Source organism: Echinops telfairi, unplaced genomic scaffold, assembly GCF_000313985.2.
Source record: "Echinops telfairi isolate 266 unplaced genomic scaffold, ASM31398v2 ScPeMD7_44;HRSCAF=162, whole genome shotgun sequence".
NCBI classification, from domain to species: Eukaryota; Metazoa; Chordata; class Mammalia; order Afrosoricida; family Tenrecidae; genus Echinops; species Echinops telfairi.
In genome coordinates this window covers 11,724,920-11,725,513 of record NW_022103942.1, presented here as the reverse complement: position 1 = coordinate 11,725,513, position 594 = coordinate 11,724,920, and positions in this window count along the sequence as shown.

The window sequence follows — 594 nt, the reverse complement described above, 5'->3', positions numbered from 1 at the left end:
TGTTTTTAATCCATTCAGGAAATATTTTAGGTATAATATCCATTCCTACAATATTTGGTAATCCTATACCCCCAGCTATTTGTCCCTTAATGTTTTTGTTATACTGTATACTTTCCAGATAACGTCTGTTATATAACAAGTTATCACACTTCCTGTAATACCTCTGATGTCTGTTCTTTTCCCTTGATTCTCCTATTTATGGTACTCATTTGAGAGCCTGTGTCACTAAGTGATTTATCCAAATATTCCTTTCCCCCTATTATGTAATTTAAGTTTATGTATGGTCTATTATCTGGAAATACCCAATTTATACAGGGTTTATTCCTAGAGCAGATTTTGTTATCCCGTAAAGCCCACTCCTTGGCTGTTGGTTTGATCTTTCGCTCTGATAGTTTGGGTTTCTGGATCTCCAGGGTGCAGAATGGCCAGTTCAGAACCCTTGAGTCCGTCCATCCCCTTACCCCTTGTTTCCCCAGGGTTTCCCCAGGGGGCCTCCCCCGTTTTTTGGAGGTGGAGGCTTCCTGAAATTATTGTAGGCCCCTGGTCCATTATTAATATTGGGTGGTCTACGTGGTGGCTTTGTGTTGTATCTGG